Source organism: Orbicella faveolata, unplaced genomic scaffold (assembly GCF_042242905.1).
Source record: "Orbicella faveolata isolate gen_17 unplaced genomic scaffold, um_ofav_v1 contig_13, whole genome shotgun sequence".
NCBI lineage: Eukaryota > Metazoa > Cnidaria > Anthozoa > Scleractinia > Merulinidae > Orbicella > Orbicella faveolata.
Window position 1 is genome coordinate 4,189,095 of NW_028301540.1, and position 22,085 is coordinate 4,211,179.

The 22,085-nt window shown below is 40.6% G+C and overlaps 1 pseudogene across 1 annotated transcript; it reads left to right on the plus strand.

Moving 5' to 3' along the window:
- The first annotated feature begins 1,038 nt into the window (after positions 1-1,038).
- Positions 1,039-20,730, plus strand: LOC149114677 (uncharacterized; annotated as a pseudogene). Its single transcript, XR_016205863.1, has 3 exons — positions 1,039-1,194; positions 7,041-7,094; positions 16,234-20,730. The product of XR_016205863.1 is annotated as an uncharacterized LOC149114677 (transcript).
- The last annotated feature ends 1,355 nt before the right edge of the window (positions 20,731-22,085 follow it).

Below are 22,085 nucleotides of genomic sequence, written 5' to 3' on the forward strand. Positions count from 1 at the left end.
GTTTACGGTCAAAGTTCTACCCGAGGTTCGAGGTTGTTCCCTCTTAGCACTCCCTCCTCTCCCCGAGTAAAAGCGAGCGGGGGTCTTCTTCTTCCAACCCCGTTCGCAGGCGCTCTCTCCTCTGCTTCCCTATGTTGGAACCGAGGGATGCTGAGTAGAGAGAGCCTGGGAACGAGGTTGTTCTTCTCCATGTTGTCTGTAGAAGAGAATTCGTTGGAACTATTAGAGCACAACGACAAGATAATTTCGCACTAGACACAAAAAAAGACTATAGAAAACCCCATGATAGGGTTTATAGGGCTTTATTTGCGGTATTTCACTTACTAAGGGATTGGACTATAAAATGTTAACTCGACGAACACCTTGCATCTGTGAATCCCTTTTCTGGTCAGCATTCGGCGGAGGTGAAGGAAAAACAGGTTGCTAGTAATCTTGATGTTTGCCTTGTCACAGTTCCAGACAGTAATTCTATCTTTGTTTATAGAACGACGGCTGGGCACGTCGCTTTCAAAAGAGCTTTTGTGTGTCCTTGGTAAATTGGGCCTGTATATTACAATCCTTTGTTGATCGGCCGCGTATAAATTCTTTGTGATTCAAGACCAACTTGGTGTTAATAGCTGTTAATCACTTCAGATTCTTGGCTAAAAGGTCAGTTGAAAAATTCAGTAATAACAATCTGATCCTTCACGCAATCGGCAAGCATGTAAAGAATGTTTTGGCCGCAATTTTATACTCACACTTACAAAACACTGAATAACTTTGAAACGCCATCTGCACTTAACGTCATGCGTGTGATTCGCGTGACGTATGGTTTCATTTCCTTACCCACGCAAACTAAATCACGCATAAAATCAAGAATTACTCGACTTTGTGACATTTAATCGGCTGTGGCCTCGTTCGTTCCGTTTAGCTATGTATCCCGTGAGGCCTTCTAAGTCACGCAAACCTCTGCATGACAATGAAATGTCCAGGTACTACTAAAGCAAACAGCTACATAGTGTTCCAAGCTAAACGGGTCAACGCACAATGATGATTTCAAAGTAGACACGATGTCATGTGATTATCACGAGTTGTGTGGGAGTGGTTTACCCTGGGTTCAGCTTTCACTTTCGAGTTCCTGATTTTCTTGTTGATTACAGACTGGTCTTAATGGTGTTGCTACTTTGCTGAATTCCCCCTGAATCTTTTCAAACGGTGAGTATACTATAGTTTACATTGCTATTCTGTGTTGCATGCCTTGTCAGATAAACTAAATTAATCGGAATTTGCATGCAGAACACAATCAAAATCCTTTACTGAACATGTTTTTGAACCAGACGCGCCCGGGAATAATTTACTTGATCTAAGAGCTCCTGATCGCGACTTATCATGAACATTGAATTTAAAGCACAGTTCACTTGTAGCGAACAAAAGATTCCAAGTAGATCCCATCGGTAACTCGTGTGTAGCGCTTGCTGCGACCGAAAAGACTTCGAGAGAGGGACGAGACTGATCATGAGTGAAGGTATGTGATCGGAAATCGAATCCAGTGATCTCCGGTAGAGCGTTTTTCATTCTGCTTTTGTGATTTTAACACAAGCAAATTGATTCGCGAAGCAGTTAGAGGAAAAAATTAAGCCTTTAGTGCCTGTGAGTCTTCTGTTGTCGCAAGCTCGAGTTTACTTGAGTTCCAGTTTGTTAGCGACAACATTCCTTAAACGTCTGGGGCCAGACTATATCAAAAGAGGATGGGAAGTATCGAAGAATTGGGGAAGTTCAGAGTAGTTTTGAATTGTAATGAAAGGTTTTTCCTTCTAGTTGCATTTTGCAAAAAGATTACCCTATGAGACAAAGATCCCCTTCTCATTCTTCTCGACGAGATGCACGCTATTAACGCTAAATCAAGTGGTTACGGGTAGAGGTTCCCTGTCGTTTCTCACACGCGGAGAGAGAAGAGAATCTCTGTCTCGCTGAGTACAAGGAGAGAGAAACGTACACTTGTTCTAGAATGTTCTAGAATTCGAAATTCAACACGGTCAGGGGCACCCAACGACCTTTTTTCTCTCAAGTGCTTTTAAACGGTGTTTTAGACTCTCTGTACTTAGTACTTTCAAAGCTCCGTAGGTTAATTTTAGGTTGCGCTAAAAAAAATTATCTGTCCGGTTATTCAAGGGGCACTTGAGTATTCTCGAATTTACTAGAGCTTTTTTGTCCATTCCCTGAAAACCTTAGGTGTTATCGCCTTTCCGAAAATGATAGCTGACCTTTTTTCGGTACCCTAACCGACATTTTCAACAATCCGAAAACAACTGGCATTAAATTTCTCATGTCACGAAAGTTCGAGATGACAATTCTCTGCAGAAAATCAGAGGGGATTAAAAGCCAACCGAACAGATAATTTACCGAAACGATCCGTTGGGTGCCCCTGCACGGTTGACCTCAGTTCAACTATTATGTACCACAGCTAAGTGCCAGCTACATTTTGCCTTTATTTGTATCCATGGACTCGAATTTTGCTGGTGTAAAGGGACCTCTTCTATTTATTGGAAAAGTCGCGATATTTTCTCAAGTTTTTAAAATTTTGTTGTAGGTTACGTCATCATTTTTTATGGTACGCCTATATCGCTTGCGCAATTCCGAGATCTTTTTCCTTCTAATTAATGCAGGCTAAACTTTAATTTTGAGAAATACCGTGACTTGAGAAGCAAAGAGTGTAATTTTACACGTCACTTGCATTGTGAAACCCGAAACCAACCGAAAGCCGTGAATGAGACAGACAGCAATCTGTTTATAGAACAAGGGCCAAAACAGGTTACGTCTTCATTTTTTATGGTACGCTTATATCGCTTACGCAATTCCAGATCTTTTTCCTTCTTGAATTAAAGCAGGCTAAACTTTAATTCTGAGAAATACCGTGTCTTGAGAAACAAAGTGTAATTTTACCTGTCACTGGCATTGTGAAACCCGAAACCAACCGAAAGCCGTGAATGAGACAGACAGCAATCTGTTTCAGACAGCAATTCCATTGTTGTTTATTGAACAAGGGCCAAAATACAAAGAAATGCAAAGAGCTTTGTGGGTCCTAGATAAATTGTAATTGAGCCTGAAAATTAAACGCTGTGGCTGACTTGCGATTTATGCAGCTCTTCTGGATCGCTTTGCAGTTCTTAATCGACATATGGTAGTTTGAATTGGATGGGTTCCTTCAATTCCTTAAAATTTGAGAAAAATATCAGACTGCTGGTCATTTAGTGATTTGAAAACCGCGACCGGCAGTCGACCCAAAAAAATCGTGAAGTGTCACAAACTATGGTCTCGCTCTCTGAGCCGAGCGTAAACCAAGAGTTAGACTTGCGATCTATGCAGCTCTTCTGGATCGCTTGGCAGTTCTTAATCGACATATGGTAGTTTGAATTGGATGGGTTCCTTCGATTCCTTATAATTTGAGAAAAATATCAGACTGCCGGTCATCTAGTGATTTTAAAACCTTGACCGGCTTACGGTCATTTAGCCACAGCGAAAATTAAAACATTTCTTTGTTGGTCGGGTGCGTAAAATCTTGTGAAATGCAAGACTGACATTGTATTAATGATTTGATGATGTTAACCCGGTGTTTTTAATCACTGCAGATTCCGGGGCTGAAATTTCCTGAACCTTCTTACTACGTATTCTGCACAAGTAATATCCAAGAGTAATAATTATAACAACCTGTTCCTTCACGCAATCGACCTTCATGTTAGGAATATTTTGACCGCATTTTTATGGCCACAAGAATTCTTTGGCTCTGGCTTTGAAACGCTATCGTCGCCTGACACCATGCGGGTGATTCACTTTATGACATCACGCAAACTAAATCACGCAAGCATTGTTTTTTGGACCCCGGATGGCGAGTTAAGGTCATGCAAAACTCGCGGTAAACGTATACAATATTTAAATCTAGAATTATTTCTAGACTCGGTGACATTTATTTGAGCCGTCCTTTCCCTTTAAGCTGTGTATCGCGTGAGACCTAGCTTGTTAAGTCACGCAAACCTCTGCATGTAACCAACCGCTAGCATGCCAAGATATCAAAGGCGCATCAAACGCCGAGCGAAACGTCCGAAACCTGTTCGAAATTTAGATCCTACTGGGGATAAAGTACTCACCAGCAAGCTTTTCAGACCTTTGTTAACTGGTCAACTCACATGAAGACTAATAATGATTTCAATATAGACTCAAAGACATGTTGGTTCAAGTAAGGTTACACCATACCTTGAGAGGTATTAAACAAAAAGAACGGTTGCTACAAAATCTAATATTTTCCAAAAAATGCAGGTAAAATCTTAAAACGCGCGCGATTTATATTCAGAAAAAGAGGTTTTTGAATAAAAGTTAACAAAACAGTCAGGTGTCATAATCCTCATTGCGCGAAGCGGTTTCATCTGGGAGCTCTTAATTCTTACAGGGACCTCATTAACCTGGTTCCCAGGCTCTTCGCGGGAACAAGGTTGGCGGGGTTGACGAGGTTGTTTACAGGCGATTTCGCAGTTTTGGTTCTCGAATCACTTTGTTCTGCCATCCTATCCATCATTCCTTATTGTGCTCATGAAACGAGCTAAAAAAAGGAGAGAAAAGTCCCTGGACCACGAAAAAAATCAAATCGAGGACCTTTTAAACAAGATGACAAAAGCGGAATTTCTCGAAGGCAAGACCTTGCATACGGCTGGTGCGCCGGGAATCCGAATTGACCAATCAGGATTCAGCAGGCGGGAAAAAACTTTACTGTCCTGACGGCAATGTATGTTAACAGGAAAGGCATTGAAATCAGACAACTTTTCTCACTGGAGATGGCATTAAATATTCACGAAAAGGAATTTACAATCCCAAAAACCATATTAGATGATAAAAAGTAAAATGTACGAAACACTTTGTGTCACCAAGCTTCTAATTTGGCGCCAAAAATGGGTCGCGAACGTCCGGCATGGCAACTCGCTCGTTGTACGTTGGGTGTCGCCAGGTAGGATAATAGTTGTGTTGTTTTGAACGAAATATGCTGTTCCTCGTCAAATTAAACCCAGAATTCTCAGGTTAACTAATAGAAGAGGCCAAAGCAACTTGAGCATTGTCTTTAGTTTTGTTAGCTGCGAAGAAAAAGCGTATTATCGTGTCGTTTCGGTAGGACAGCTGAGTTTTGCCTGCCGCTCGCACTGCGGGCGCAGCCGCCGTATGCAAGGGAAGGAAACTTTGTCCAACAGTGTCAAGGATTGCGCGTGCTCGTACCCGTACTCTTACCCCACTTATTTCTCTTGGTCCATTTCTCACAAGCAGGGAAGGAGGACTGCTCTAAATAGATGCACGCTGAAGACGCTAAAGTTCAACTAGGACAACGGAATTCCCGCGGAAATTATTTCACTCGCTCTGAACGCTAGGGGTGCCATGATTTCATTGGCTGGCGACATATTCTGTTGACACGCATTCGAGTAAAGGCGTGATATGTTTACAACTCTTCAAACGGCGAAAACTTGCAATAGTTTGTCGCGAGAATACCATCTCTTTAAGTGAATTAGGTTATGTACAATAGACCTCTGTAATTGCTGGTTTTCAGTGTCACGCAATTCAAAATAGATCAAAATAAAAATCAAAACCGGTCAATAGATAAGTCCAGAATCTGGGAAATGAAAGAAGGTAAATATGCAAAGACTCTCGCCAAAATTCTGGTCACAGCAATTTTTCTTATGCGAGATATGCAGAACAATTTTTTTACCCAAATTTATAGAGATTTGTATGGAGATGCCATGCTGGTGCCCATCCGTATGGGCACCAACATGGCGGCCGGAAACCAACAGAAACATCTGTCACTGAGATTTGCTACAAAAGCGTGAATTTATCCCTCGAGGAACTCTAAAACATTAAAATAATACTTTTTCTAAGACATGAACTGTTCAGAAAGCCAAGTTCCCCGAAATAAGTCACTTTTTTAACCATCCTGACAGCTCTCCAGGCCGTCATGTAAACGCCGCGTCACGCAAAAGCTTAGAAATTCAAGCGTAGTGTATCTCAAAACCAAGAACCCATTCGGAACGAAAATTCGCATGAGTATTAGTTTTCAGCTGCTCTTATACATCATTTAAGTAAAATCTCAGGAAGATCAATAGTTTTGAAGTTCAAATTTTGGTGACGTCATATGAAAACCAGCTATTAGCTAATGGGCGGTTTGTTTTTACATTACAGACCACGTGATATTCTTTGGAGAATTGTTCTTTTATCCATCTAAAAATTAATCATTCATATACACGCGACTATGTGAAAATCTAAAAGAAAGAATTCTCGAGAGTTGAAATGGGGCAACAAACCGTCCAAGCTGAAATGGTCTGTCGGCCGATTTTCACGAAATCTGGCAGAAAAAGTATCGAGGAACAAGAGTGTGTCGGGGATTTTTTTGTATCATCGAGGGATATTTTTCTTGTGACTGCCGCGAACGCAACAGGGTCGGCAAGTTATTCGATATTGTAACTTTACTGGTCTAAAAAGATAACCAATAAGAATACAGAAATACCCTAACATTCTTTGAGAGACTGATGCTGATTAACACCGCTTGCGTACCCGATTAATTCGGCCGAATACTTTTTTGATTGACGGGCTTCTAGCCAATCAAATTGCACTATTGTTCCCCGTTCGTGGGTGAGCGGAGTTCGGTAAAATGTTTAGGATTGACTGCAGGCGATTCCTTTTCTCGCTCACCCCCTCCCCACTTCGCCCACTTTTTTGCTCACCCCAGTCTCGCTTGTTCGATCTCTCCGCCTGAAAAAAGGAAAGGAAACAACTGTTGCTCAGGCTTTTTTTCCGTTTCAAAACTTCTTTCTTCTCAAGAAAGGGGCGACCAAATTAGCGGATACTTTTTTCCGAATTCTACAGTTCATAACCTTTCTATTGATATATAGTTTGTTAAAAGCAACGCAGGTGCGATTTTTTTTTTGAAGGACACCCGCCCATGTATCCTGTGTAACCTTAACACGAGCTGTGTGGGAGAGGTTAAGCTTTTACTTTCGAGTTCCTGATTTCGAATTCCTTGTTGTTTGCAGACGGTCTTTATCGTGTTGCTACTTTGATGAATCCCTCCTGAATCTTTCCAAACGGTGAGTATACTATAGTTTACATTGTTATTTTGTGTTACATGTCTTGTCAGATAAACTCAGTTTAACGGAATTTGCATGCAGAACACAATCAGAATCCTTTATTGAGCGTGTTTTTGAACCAGACGTGCCCACGTCTAATTTATTTCGTAAAAAAATCGTGCACCTGATCACTGGCTGTCACTAATATTGAATTCAAAGTGCAGTTCACATAACGCTGGTTTTCACAAGCGACGGAGTCGGAGCCGGATTCATTAGAGCGCTTAATGACTTAGTGTAAATCAAAAATCAGTGGCCCCGTTTAAACGTCGAACTTAACATGTGCCGAACCTAAATTATACCAATTTGGGTCGACCTAAACAAATGAGTTCGGCAGTTGATTCAAACGTCGAACCTAATTTAGTCGAATTGCAAAAATAAAAGAGACACTATTGCAAACGGTGGTCATTGCTGAGCAAAAGGGCAGAAAAAATTCGGGAAAGACAAATTGTGGAATGAAGAGCTTGCTTTTCTTGCAAGTGCAATCAACATGATCAAAGAGTCGAACTCCAGATGCAGTTAGCTTTAAACAACCGAAGACGATTTTTGAATTTGGTTTGCCTTTTGTTATCGCTTATTCCCAAAAGAGCATCACAGTTCCTCGTCCAGTTCGTTCCTGTCGTCGATTTCTTCAAGATTAATTTATTTTGTCATTTTCTTTCAAAAACATGACTTGCAATACGCCACCGAACTGCCTGCTTTCCAACCTGCCACACTCTCATCGTTTTCAAATACGGAACGCCGCATACAGAAGTGGTTTATACACATCAAGCAAGTTTATTTCGTGCTCTCGAAGCAAGAGGAACACATATCTTCCCGCTCTTCCCTCCATTTCGTTCCAAAAGATCAGAATAAGCTGTGTACGCATGACAAAAATAGGAAACGTACAGAACTGTGGGAAAAATTAATTTATTTAATGTATTTGTAATGTATTCATTAGGTTCGGTACATGAAAAGTTCGGCGTTTGAATCGGAGTCGCTCTGTAGTCGAACTGACCGACTGGCCATGTCAAACTTAATTCTCGGGTCGATCCAAATGATATCTGTCGAACAGGGTGTCTGTCGAACTTAACTGATTCAAACGTCGATATCGTCATGTACTTAATTGGGGCTATTAGGTTCGGCTCATAAAAAGTTCGACGTTTGAACCGGGCCTTAAGGTGGCCGAACACAGTTTTCGCGCGCGCTTTTGCTGATGCAATTCAGCGCGCGCACAAGTATCGCAAAAAACAAACATGCCGTCAATAGAGCAATCATTTTATTTACTCAACAGCCGCAGTATCTGTGCTATTTTTCTCTATATTTGAACGCAATGTATTGATGGCTTTAGTCTTTTATTACAAAGATATATTAGAAAAGGTAACCATGCAAAGAACCTAGCAATTCTCAGCTTTTTCTTTGTTACCGCAAGAACCCAGTTAAATGCAGCGCATGCGCAGTTGCTCGCAAAATTGAGACCGATTGCTTTAGTAGAAACTTGCTGATTTCTATCGATCCAGTCGTTAGAATTTCAAGGAATTTGGCAAAAAAGTAGTTCAGAAACCACGTGAATGATCTATCACAAAAAATCTGAATTTTGACATAGGGAATTTTAAATAATTCAGAACATGCAGTGAAAACGATTTACGGCGAATTACGAAAATCGTCTATGTCAAAATTTTATTAGAACAGTGTTGACAGAAGGGATTTAAAGTCAATTCGTAGTGGGCAAATGATGAAAAAAATCTAACGACTGGATTTTTTTTAAATAAACAAAAACCATTTTTTAAGCCTTGTTTTTAACCAGCCCCGTTGCCATGGCAACAGCACACACCTTAGCCAAAATGCGAGAATAAGCCCTTCTGAGGTTAACCTTGACTCTTGCAAAAAACGGGCGCCAAAGCATAAATAGTTTAAAAGTAATGGTGAATTGGGCATAGGCACTGTGTTCGGCCACCTTAAGCGGAGTCACAAGCTCGACGGAATCGGAATCTGAAGAACCAGAACGGCGTTTCCAGTACTTTCGATTCCATTTACGACTCCGTCGCTACCAGTGAAGACTAGGTTGTTGGAGCCAGAAGCAGAAGCGGTAGAACCAAGCGATCGCAATACCAACAAGAGACTATGATATCTTGTAGCAATCATTTTCCGCTTCTGCTTCCGACTCCGACAATCTAGTTCTCACTAGATCATAAGCGACGGAGTCTTAAGCGGAATGGGTGTTCTGCTTCTGATTCTGTTGGTTTGATTTTCACTAGATCATATCGCTCTACGCTTCTGATTACCACTCCAACTACGGCTCCGACGCTTATGAAAACCAGCCTTTATAGTGAAAAATCCGATATCCAATTAAATTCTATCGATAACTGTTTCCGTTTTCCGAAAACACTCGCCCTTTAGTGAAGAAATCTCCGCAGTCAAGAGATTATGCACCTCATTTTCTCTTGCTGCAGTTGAGTCCTTGTTGCAGACTTATTCGAGTAACTGTTTTATCAAAGGCTGGAGCATTGGATAATGCTATTCAAGAGTTTTCCTTGGCTTGGCCATCATGAAATATTCAACAATTATACCATGCTCTAGAAATACGGTTAGCGTATGCGAAATTTTTGGGGGCGTTTTTTTTATTATTTTATTTTAAAATAATTATCCCACACGCACTTGTTGGATATGCCACGCTACGTGCTCCTAAGGCAGCCAAAGCTGTCAAGGCTTGACTATTTGCTAGCCTATTTGAAGCCAGACCGATTTCCAGCCGACAACAGTTCTATCTACGTTTGTAGAAATACGAAACTGCCAAACTGGGTGCAGACAAAATACAAGTATAAATCATCCGATGACACGGGCTAACAAGATCTTCTTGTTTGGAATCTCATTTCATTTCTAAGCTTTACTTCCCGAAAATTTCTTTGCGCCCGACTAACTCCTGTATTCTCACGACATGGGTGACCACCTTTTTAAGACAATTCACGGAGAAATTAGATGTTGATGCATGTCGAACTAAAACTCACATAACTTACCTAAATGTATTTCTGTTCCATACTTCGATATCAGTACAGTCAAACTTGTATTTGGCCGGACACTCTCGGGACCCTTGCTAGTGTCCGTATTTCCATAAACAATGACAAGTATATGAGGTAAAGCGATTTAAGTATATAGTAACAGTATCTATATTCGAAAAAGAAGCGGTTTTTTAAAACATTTAATCCTTTGAATACCAACTACGCATATAAGCGTAATTAATGGTCGTGCTCTTTGTACCACTTGTGACGTCATCAATTTAAATGTCATCAGATATTCTTGATAAGCAGATAGTAGTGCTAGGCTAGCCCGTTCCGCACAATGGTCAGGTTTAGATATCGACGACATTCCGACGTCGCAAATCGAAAAACAACATTATCAGTTTTGGTGCAAAAACGGTGGTAAAATGATCCACAACGCCTATGATTGATCAAGGTCCATTTCTAGGCTTAGCCCGTAATTAACACCCAACTTTTCACTGCAGCCAGAAAGAACATACAATGCAAAAGGTAGCCAGTGTGAAAGGGCCGAGAAAAACAGAAAGGAAAGGGCCAACAAACAAAATTGAGAACGGTTAATGGCAAAAAAAAAAAAAAAAAACCAAATTTTGGCTTATTCGCATGCCCGGAATTGAAGTTTTGCTCAATTTTGTACCTAATCCTCGAAAAATCTCTCCTTTTACTTAAAAAAAAAGCTTTTTTAGCAAAACTTAGGCTTATTTAGCGTCATGGCAGCTAAAAAACCTGACTAAACGGTTAAAAACGGTATTTTTTGGCGAAAGTTTGGTATTTAAAGGGTTAACGATAAAAAATTGCGATAAAACATTTCGTAAAAGCATATTAAAAGTTTGTTGACGACGTTTCGACGTTTGGCTAACGTCATTATCAAGTCAAAGAGTAAATGATAAATGTTTAAATACCAAAAATACATTAGGTGATGGAATGTTCTTTTAAACAAAGAGTTTAGCGCGAATGGAATCAGTCTGTGAGTTGAGACTAGGATTTCGCTCCTTGATGAAAAGCATCTCGTAGACAAGACAATTAAATTTTCCTTGGCACCTTTTTAGAATGCGGAATTGGCTTTCTTTGGGGAGGCTTTTATCGCTGTCGAAAACTGTTTACCGATCGCAGAGTTTTTATGTTCAACAATACGTTAGTGGAGGTGTCGAGCTGTAAAACCGACACAATCTGAACAACACAGATCACATGTAAAAGAGTAAACAACGCATTGTTGATTTATGATTGGAGACTTGATTTCTCTGGGCTCGAGGTCTTGTTTCAATTTTCTGCTGATAAATACGGGTTGTAGTGTAGTAACAATCTTGTGACTGAGATCACGCAACTTGTGAATATTTAATGCCATCTCAAGCGAGAAAAGTTGCCTGATTTCAATGCCTTTCCTGTTAACATACATTGACGTCAAGACAGTAAAGTGTTTCCCGCCTGCCGAATCCTGATTGGTCAATTCAAATTTCGTGCGCACCAGCCGTATGGCGTATGCAAGGCGGAGTGTCCGTCATAAAGAGGTTAAATTTGTATGAATTTGCTCCCTAGGGCCAAGATTTAATGTCTGTTGTCCGTTTTAGAGAGGGTCCGTGTTATAGAGGTTTTTTTTTTTCAGAGGAAATGTATGAGAATTTTGTTGGTACTCTCCGTATTGTTCATATTAGATCGGAGGTGTCCGTATTAGAGAGGTGTCCGTAAGGGGAGGTTCCAGTATTGAAGCCGCTGTTCAACCCCCTTGTAATTAACCTGTCATTAACCTGTCAACAGCATGTCGTAATCGTGGATGCATTGGAATGTGAATAGATCGCACAAGAAAATTACAGTTCGAGGGAAAATAGGGAGTTTTCTTAAGCTTTTTGTAAATGGAGTGAAATTGAGCGGGTCTATCCCCATTGCCGACTTTTGTAAATATGTAATAAGTCATTTACTTGTCGTGCTAAAAAAGCAAGGCCTTATGCGTCCCACGGTGCGACAAGGACTAATGATGCTAAAAGAGGGAAAAGAGTAAACATGTTACGGGTAGCGGGTACCTTGGAACGGCAGCATACAACCTTTGTCTACAGGCTCTGACGCCCTGTTCTCCCCTCGGCCACTTCATTCTCAGTCAGTTCCTTTTTGGTCCTCCCAGCCGGAACCTGATCACAGGCTAATTTGATACAGGTTTCTGACAATAGAAATGACAAGTCAAGTTTAAGCTGTCAGCGTCCTCTTAATAGAGGTTTGCATTGAATGCAGGTATTTTTTACAATGGATGTGGGAAATGGAAAAATGGGACCTGCACTGCTCTCCGCCTAATGGACAGTGTCCGCTTAATACAAGTTTGACTATATTTCCGTAGTTTACAGACTTTACATTAAAGAATATTGTAATATGGCTGTGTCTCGCAAGGACTGAGACCTAGCAACTTCACGAATGTAATTGGCTACTCTTGCATGTAGTTTACAGACTTAACATTAATGCTAGGAATGGGTTAAGGCGGGACTTACAGCGTTTGTAAGGCCAATAGGTCAGTAGTCTCTAACAGAACAAATGGCAGAGAAATTTCTCCATAACAAATTTACCATACATCTTTAAGTAAAACAAAGCTCTCATGTAATCTATCGCGTGATTGCAATACTGCCCCCCCCTCCCCCACTGAGTTATTGCGTAATAAATATAAAATTCCACAATATTTCAAAACAAAAGCAAAACGAAATGAAATTTAGTGCTTTTTCTGGGATTATTGATGGCAGACATCCTCTATCACCTTTTGAGGTAAATAAAACATACAGTAAAATGCAGTTTTCAAATTTTAATGCAAAAGGTGTCTTCAAAACGTAAACGGAGGAGATTTAATATTACATTTTAGTTTTGGGGCTAGTTTTGAGAGTCAAAATTAGGGCAAGGGTAACGCTAGGGTTATTATTGCCTAAGCCTAACACTAAGCTATGCATTAGGGTTAGACCTAACCCTAATCCTAAGGTTTAGGGTTGGGGCTAGGGTTAGGGTTAGGTCTAGTACATCAGTGGAGGGAAGGACTGGACGTTTATTTCACTAATTAGCAATCAAAAATGTTTGTTTTAGGTACGAAAAAGGTGCTAAAAGTTAGTCATGTCAGTTAAGGTAGCCAAATACTATTTCTTCACTTGGAGAAGGAAACAATATAATTTTTTTATGAACACATTAGCAAGAAAACAGGCAAAAGACGCTGAGTGCCAGAACACGGTGGCAAATGTTCATTTCACTAATAAAGTGATAAATATTTTATCACTTCACCTAAAAAGTTGTACCCTTTATGCTTTCACATTGCTGAGCAATATCAATAAAGTTTTTGCTGTATTGGTAGGTCACGTGACTAGTTATTAACTAAAATTTTTGTGCCCAGTTTGAGCGTACAAAAAAAAAAAAGTGATAATAAGTAAAACTATGAATTTTCCAACTTGTGATTGCACAATCTTCTTGCAACGTGTTTCGCATTCTGCGCATTTTGCATAAAATCCATCCAATGAGAGGAAATGGGTCATGCGACAATATCAATGTATTCATTAAGTCTATTAAAAATGGATTAGGGAAATTTGTGTCATGTTATCAACAATAGTGTTACTTAAGCAACATGTCAACATCAAATTGGCGTTAAAGCTCTTTTGCACACTAGCTTAATCACAAAAATGTGTTTTGTGACGTCATGACCACAAAAGGTGTCATGTGACCCTAGAATCACTTTTATACACCTGATATGTTGAAATATAAGTTATTCTGTCCAAATTATCTAGCGCAGTACAGTGGAACCCCGCCTTAAGACCACCCCGTTAATACGACCACCTCGTTATCATGGCCCCTTTATTCTGGCCCCAAAAAAAGCTGTCAGTCATTTTCTTATTTAAAGAACCCCTTTAATACGACCACCCTGTTAATGCGACCAGTTTTCCGTGGCCCGAAGGTGGTCGTATTACCGGGGTTCCACTGTAGTTCTTTTTCTTGATAAAATGGGCTTTTGAAAACATTCTCGTTCTCTGCTGGGGGTCTTGGACGGGTCTCAACCACCAATCCTCTACATTTGCGGAAAATTATCTCCAAGATAGATGATTCAGAACAAGTAATTGAACTCTTGAACTGATTTGTGGTCACTGGTTTGGCCCAATGAACCTTAGAAACTCGCATTTAAAGATCGAAAAGGTTAACCAAATAAGGCAGTACAAGTGATGATCTGGATTTCCAAGTCCAGTCCACATTCTGAAGTCCTAGAATTACCATAGTCCAGTGGCGTTAAGTGTAATTATAAACTCGTCTACCTTGGCATAAAATTTGTTCGGTTTTTCTCGTCTTTTCGATGTCTTCTTCATCAGCAGACAACCCTTCTTCGGCTATTTTTAACTCTGAAAATCCTACGGAATCTCGAAGTTAAGGATTTTGCTACGTCCAAATCTACCGCGCCAGCGAGTACGTCTAGAAACTATTTTGCTTTGTTTTTGTTGATAATCTCTATCCTGATGAAATTTTTTAGCCAGCGCAATTGAAGGCATTATGCCTTTCCTCAAATATGCTATACTCTTGACTTTAATTGTTCTGGTTCATGGCTAACAACAGCCTTTATTGTCAGCTAGATCAGTACGATATGGACGGCAGCCATTGTTGTCAGATACATCTTGCAATGCCTTATGGGTAACTATATCGTGGCGACACGGAATGCACCTTCCCGCCAAATCAACACATTTTATAAGTCTAAAAGCAGCTCAAAACATTCACACTTTCGTAGGCACGGTGCCTACTGCTTGCCATGTAACTCCCCGAAATACCTTCTTTGTGCCCTTGAAGTGACCTACTTTTAGACTTGGTCTGTTTTGGCCTGACACAGTCGCAAACCAAGTTTCGATCTGTTGGCGCTTGAGAGCACCCTTGGAATCGCCAACTGCCGCAAACATTCAGTTCTTCGAATGCTGCATGTCAACTTACCGATCGCCAGACTTAAATGATGTCCTTTGACCACCAAAACAGCTATTTACAAGACATTCTGCCACTTACACATTAGTAAACTTTCGGCACGAGAAACGAACTTCTTTAATCGAAATATCAACATCGAGGCTACTGCGTCATATGACTATTTCTCAGGCCCAGACTGCTGGCTCTTAATTAATTAAGCTGGGACTTAAACACACCATGTTTGAAACATTTTCTCGTGGCTAAGAGTTAACTCCAAACCATGGCAAAGTATACATTTTTAAAAAGCTCAAAGAGCAAAGATTCTGAAAAAAATATTTGTGTACCCTGTAACTATATTGTAACCTGACACCGGCTGATTAAATCTGCCACCTGCTTGGGAATGCCAGGGCTTACTTGAAAAAAGATAACTACTACAAGAACTGGTCAAAAGGAATAATTTTTACATTTTACAAAAGAAGACAAACAGCTTGCTGGGATAAGCATAGAGATTTTTGAAAAGTGAAAAACACGTGAAATGATGACCAGTTAAATCTGATACAGAAAATCTAGCATACGTTTATATACATAACTTCGACAGAATAATGCACTGGATGGAAAAGTTCTATGCTTATCCCACAGAACGTACTCAGAACAACAAATCCTGAAAATTTTAGCTCAATTGAATAAATCCTTCTCAAGATGTCTTTTCTCGAAGGCGAAAATAACTCGTTTTTAAAAAAAAGAGCTTTAAACTTACAGTAACAGTACTTGTCAAAATAAAACTTCAATACCTTAAGATACGAGTTCCGTGAAAAACAAAAACTTCGAATTTCTTTCAGAATTTTAGGTTAAGTCCCCCTTTAAGGAATATTATTATATGGCTGTGTCTCGCAAGAACTGAGAACTGCCAACATCACGAATATTAAAATGGCTACTCTTGCATGGTACAGAGACTTACGGGACTAAAACAACAAAAATCCACTGAGGTCGAGGTTAGAACAAACTAGTTCTTTAGTTTTACTTTTCTATGCCTCGGCGCCAAGTTAGAATTTCTCGGCATATTGTACCAATTGCTGTTTCTCAATTAACAAAAGCGAAGAAAAATTGGAAAAGCAAAAATTAGAGTAGTTAAAACCTTCAGCTAGCAACCGTTCACAAAAAGGTTCTAATTGGCTAATAACACAGTTTTGTTTCCTACGAAGGGCTGAAGACAAACAAAAGGTGATACAAGCTGAAAATGGCCACTGCTGCAATAGAATTCACAGATGGGCAATTGAACTACTACAGGATTTGTTACGTTGTCACTGATATAATAACTGAGGGTCTCCGATCAATTTTCAAGCAAGAATGGGATAATCACTACAAGACGACGTTAGGAGAATGGAAAGATGAACCCAAAAATGGAATGGACTTCAAAAACGGGAGTCTCCGGGAAACCAGAGAAGAAATGCCAAACTCCTAGCTACCATGATTAACGGAGACAGAGCAGAATGGGATTGTACCATGCTTTTTTACGCCATTCTTTACTCCGATTGTGTCGGCCACGGTCTCAATCCAGTGGTCAAATCAAACGTAGATGGTCTCAGAAAGTTTAGGAATGAAGAGTTTGCTCACATGGCTAAAGGTCACCTCTCGGATCCAGACTTTCAAATTGCCGTTGGTAAAGTTCATGCTGCATTTCAAGGGCTTGGTCTCTCTATCTTGCAAATTCAAGACATCAGAAATCAAAGACGTTTTCCAACAGAGGAGCTAAGAAGGGTCTTGAGAAAGGTTAATGACCTGAGACAAGAACTTAAAGAAAAGGAAAAGAAGCTTCAAGAGAAAGGAACGGAACTACAAGAAAAAGGAAACGAACTTGAAGAAAAAGCAAAGGAGCTCCAGGAAAAAGAAAGGACAGTTCAAGAAAAGGAAGAAGAACGACAGGTCCTTGAAGATCAGTTACACAAAGAAATTTCCTCCTTTTGTATTCTTCCTCCTAAACCTTCACACGACGTCGCAAGTCGCGATTCTGAGGTGGCTGAAATTATGCAACACCTCAAACAGCTTAAAAGCACAAATAAAAACAATTTAAGTTTTCTGTACATCTCCGGGAATCCTGGAAGTGGAAAGTCTCAACTGGCCGGCCTTGTAGCTGAGCGATTCTTTGACGAAGGTAAAGAAATTCCGTGTACTACTTCATTTGTAATGTCATTGAATGCTGAAAGCCAAGATGCCCTTCTGGAATCGTACACCTCTTTCGCTCGACGACTCAAGTGTTCAGAATATGCAGTTACAAACATCCTTAACTCCAAGGATCTGACGACTGAAAAAAAGATCACTAATCTGAAGACGTTAATTGGCACAAAAATCGACCTTTACACGTCCTGGCTTCTGGTGGTGGACAACGTCACTAGCATATCACGTGTGCATGCTCATCTACCGGAGTCTGGAAATGAGCAGTGGTTAAGGGGCCAATTGTTAATCACAACACAGGACACTGCGTCCATCCCTTTGACGAATTCTTTCATCGAACACATCTCAGTTAGCAACGGCATGAGCCTCGCGACTCCAGTCGTTTATTAGCAAAGCTTTCTGGTATAGATGACAGCGAGAAGGGAAATGAAGTTGCGCAAGTACTGGACTACCAGCCTCTTGCCTTGGCAAGCGCCGCCACCTACGTCAGACAGGTTCGGCAGAACAAGGCAACGTCATATTTTGGCTGGAACGACTACCTGGAGAAGCTTAACAAGGGCCAACGAGGTACTACTGAGACAATCCTTGCTACGACTAATCCAAGCTATCCAAACTCCATGAGCAAAGCAACAAGACTAGCTGTTGAAAAGGCAATGACGTCCGACAAAGTGATACATCACACGTTCAGTCTCCTCTCGGTGTGTGCAACAACACCATTAAGTCTAGACATCGTGATCAGATACATTCTCAACGTTGATGACGAAATTAAAGACAAAGAAATGATTGCTATGACAATTCAAAGATGCTCACTGCTGTTATTTGGGGTGGAAGAGGAGGGTAGGGCCTGCATTCGAGTACATCAGATAGTGAGTGATGTCATAGATTCTTTGATTAGAGGTTTCCCAAAGACTCAACAACTTCAAACTGTAAATGTCGCCATTATATCATTCATCCATTTCGTAGAAGACGACCTATCAATAAGGTGGTTCGACCGAGATTCTTTTAAATGCAGCAAGCACCTTGTTCCTCATTTAAGGACCTTGATTTCGAAAACTGAACATTTGTTTCGTGAACGAGACATTTCTCAAAACCCCAAAAGCGGTGAAAGAAATGTTCAGAATTATCTGTCTTCATTTACAAAACTTGGAGAAATGTGCCTCACTCATGATGTATTCGACGCAGCAATAAAGTACTTTAGCCTGGCACTACGATTCGCCCAGCATGTTGATGAATATAATCACAAATATGTCGCAGAGTCCTACAATAACCTGGGTTCAACCCACCACGCCCTGGGTAACCTGGAGAAGGCAAAAGAGTATCATGAACGTGCAATTGTCGTTAGTCTGGAAAAACTCGGTCCTGATCATCTAGATGTCGCAACGTCCTACAATAACCTGGCTTTAGTACAGCACACCCTGGGTGACCTGGAGAACGCAAAAGAGTATCATGAACGTGCACTTGCCATTAGTCTGGAAAAGCTCGGTCCTGATCGTCTAGATGTCGCAAGGTCGTACAATAACCTGGGGGAAGTACACCGCACCCTGGGTGACCTGGTGAAGGCAAAAGAGTATCATGAACGTGCACTTCCCATTAGTCTGGAAAAGCTTGGTCCTGATCATCTAGATGTCGCAACGTGCTACAATAACCTGGGGGGTGTACACCGCACCCTGGGTGACCTGGTGAAGGCAAAAGAGTATCATGAACGTGCACTTGCCATTAGTCTGGAAAAGCTTGGTCCTGATCATCTGAAAGTCGCAACGTCCTACAATAACCTGGCTTTAGTACACCGCACCCTGGGTGACCTGGTGAAGGCAAAAGAGTATCATGAACGTGCACTTGCCATTAGTCTAGAAAAGCTTGGTCCTGATCATCTACATGTCGTAAGGTCCTACAATAACCTGGGGGAAGTACACCGCACCCTGGGTGACCTGGTGAAGGCAAAAGAGTATCATGAACGTGCAATTGCCATTAGTCTGGAAAAGCTTGGTCCTGATCATCTAGATGTCGCAACGTGCTACAATAACCTGGGGGAAGTACACCGCACCCTGGGTGACCTGGAGAAGGCAAAAGAGTATCATGAACGTGCAATTGCCATTCGTCTGGAAAAGCTTGGTTCTGATCATCTACATGTCGCAACGTCCTACAATAACCTGGCTTTAGTACAGCACATCCTGGGTGACCTGGAGAAGGCAAAAGAGTATCATGAACGTGCACTCGCCATTCGTGTGAAAAAGCTCGGTCCTGAACATCGTGATGTATTAGCTGTTCACCGTAAGTTAACCCAGCTTCAACAGATGATGGAGAGTATGTCGCGAAAAAATCATGTTCATCATACTGGTTATGTATGTTGCACAATACTTTGAACTGATACACTTGTTCTTGTTAACTTCAAGGTTACAAGTTATCAGCCCGCTAACGTTCCTATCTTAGCTACATGTTTTTAAAATGGTAAATTTGTTTGATTAGTCATGTTGTTAAGATTCTTTAGATGCATTCAGCGACCGTAACCCTATATTGAGTGCAGACACCATAGGCCGTAGTCCGTATCTGGGGATTGTGAGGCAGGTTTGACTGTATTGAATTTTGTATAAAGGACTCAGATAAATGCGACAATTATTTAAGTTTTTAAATTGTACATTTGCAGTGGTTATGATGTCGGTTTTAGGGGAGTTGGACTTGAACACATGCATGCGCCTGAGTTTCATTGTTTCATCGCTCGCACGAAATTGCAAATGAAGTCATCTGCCATGTAAGGAAAATTAGATTTCTAAACATTTTCTACTGTATCACTATTGAAAAAGACTCAGAGCCTTCAAAGCGGTCAGTGTTGCAAATTTGAGAACGCCTGAGAAGCGAATGTGTCTTAGATGACAAGATATGGGAGCTAGTTCCAAATACATGTCAATAAATCAATTCCTTAGATGTAAAGTAACTGCATTTTTGTAAATGAGTATTTTACCTTCAGTAGAGTCACAGTGGTACTTAGAGAGAGACCGAAACCGCGGCAAAACCGCGTCTTATTATTCACGAAAGTCTAGTTTTTAATCATTTTGAAATTTTTTATAATCCCGAATTCAGTTTCGTTAGTTATTAGTAGTAGATATAATTAGATTTTTACAGTATTCTATGTTTTCAACTTTCTTATGGTGCTTTCTATTTTTCATAGTTTTATCAGTCAAGGCTTATGTAATTTAACAAATAAAGAAGCCTGAGCCGTGTATTACACTGTGATAAAACACGACGGGCATTTGAGAACACGAGGGAAATGTAGAAAACACGAGCCGCAGGCAAGTGTTTTCTACAATGTCCGGAGTTTTTTTATCACAGCGTAGTACACGGCTTAGGCTTCTTCATTTGCTTTATGATATAGATTTTACACTCGCAAAACACTAAAACACGCTTTTTCTATGTTTTATACTCCGATAAAACACGGGTTTTTAACGAATCAGTGCGCGCGCATGGTCCTATCTGTATTATAAAGCAGTTTAATTTTTTAAAAACTATAAAAAGAAACCTTGAAGAAAACAGCTTTCGTAGTTGTTCTTTGTTTTCATATTATGTTCTAAAGAAACCATGTTCCCGTCAACGCTACGTCGGAGATATTTGAAAACGGCGTTTTCACTCTGAAAAGGCATGAAATGTTTTTCGTCCACACTACACCAGAGAAATTTAAAAACGCAACAATCACCGGTACATTTTGCATTTGTATTTGAGGAAAGCTCGGTCAGGCAAATCACATGATCATCGTGACGTCATCGTTTTAAAAAAGCTATGTTTGCAAAGTGTTTTCTGTCCTCACTGAAACGCAAAGCAGGCGCCAGTTTCAAAATCCTTCGGTTACGTTTTCGAAAAGCTCCGCTTTAGTGATGGATCAGTGTGGACGGTGGGCCTAGCCGTAGAAATACAGCTGCGTTTTTAAATTTCTGGATCCGACGTAGTGTGAACGAGGCCTCAGCTGTATCGACGACGCGAGCTCTTAACCTAGATTTCCCCTCAAGTCGAGCTGCGAAAGCCGAGCTCGCAACGAGAAAAATTTCCGAGACGTCCAGGAAACTCGGTGTTCCCATGATGAAACGCATGATGTCACGCTTTTCCGAGTTTATAATTTAATTCAAATAAGAAAATAAGCCTCGCCACTCGATTTATCGTGCAGTTTAGTGAATAAGCAAAGTTGTATAAGAATGTGTTGCAACCTCAAGAAATAATGCGAATGTTTACAAAGAAATGTATGAAAGGGTGCTAGCGTTGCCCTCTGGCATACACTTTTTGGTATAAAGAGGTAGTTAAGTTTGGGATCCCATATTTCATAAATTTGCAACAGAATGTTATGAAACTTCGCCTGTTTACTGATGTGGGCATGATAAATTGATCTATGAAGGTGGTTTTTTTTTTCTTTATTTGAAAAATACGAAAAATCGTTGTTATTGCGTGACATAGTCAGAAAGGTTCTTTGAAGCAGCGGAGAATCCGTGGTTGCAAATATACAGTCCGCGTTTTCTATGCACTTGATCATTGATCACTCAATCCCCGTCGTGCCCTTGAGCTCATAAGGTCATATACACTCGATCACTTGCGTATGAAAAAACCCTGCAAACATGATCCTAATGTCCCAAAGATTAATTTCATTGGCTCCCTCTTTTTCTTAATTTTCTGCACAACATGAAAGTAATGACAACGATACAACTAGTGATGTCACGAAGCTGTGTGGTTGCGCCATCATCCAGCATCCTCTGCAGACGTTCTTATGGCTTGACCAGGGCCACTAGTTTGACTTGACTTGGCCAGGGCCTCTAGTTTATCATTGCTAACTGTAAAATGGTTTTACCCTCGTTAAATAAAGTTATTCTTCTTCTTCTTCTTGACAAGAACTCCTCCCCGACAT